This window comes from Seriola lalandi, unplaced genomic scaffold, assembly GCF_002814215.2.
Source record: "Seriola lalandi dorsalis isolate HSWRI2012SDOR001 ecotype SW California unplaced genomic scaffold, Sedor1 jcf7180001972712, whole genome shotgun sequence".
Classification (NCBI taxonomy): Eukaryota; Metazoa; Chordata; class Actinopteri; order Carangiformes; family Carangidae; genus Seriola; species Seriola lalandi.
This window is the reverse complement of record NW_019443380.1, coordinates 1-345: the sequence shown is the minus strand read 5'-3', so window position 1 is coordinate 345 and position 345 is coordinate 1. Positions and strand designations below refer to the sequence as shown.

General features: G+C 50.4%; 1 pseudogene; it reads left to right on the top strand.

Annotated features, from left to right (window-relative positions):
• Positions 1-199: 199 nt before the first annotated feature.
• LOC111651326 (U1 spliceosomal RNA) lies at positions 200-345 on the top strand (annotated as a pseudogene; the record flags this gene model as incomplete).

The following is a 345-nucleotide window of genomic DNA, read 5'->3' as shown; positions in this document are numbered from 1 at the left end:
CGACAGTACAAAGACGATATCATGCGTACCATATGTCCTTGTCAAACTGCAGCATTGTATTCAACTTTTCAGCACCTTGTGTGTCAGATGAAGGTGAGCTAACTCTCAAGGCACTGAACTCTGGTATCATGCATTTTGGGCACCATCAGCCAGAGAGCTGTGCCTGGGAAGGAGGCCCCTTCTCAGACATTTCCAACTCATACTTACCTGGCAGGGGAGATACCATGATCAAGAAGGTGGTTCACCCAGGGCGAGGCTCAGCCATTGCACCCCGGCTGTGCTGACCTTTGCGAATTCCCCAAATGTGGGAATCTCGACTGCATAATTTCTGGTAGTGGGGGACTG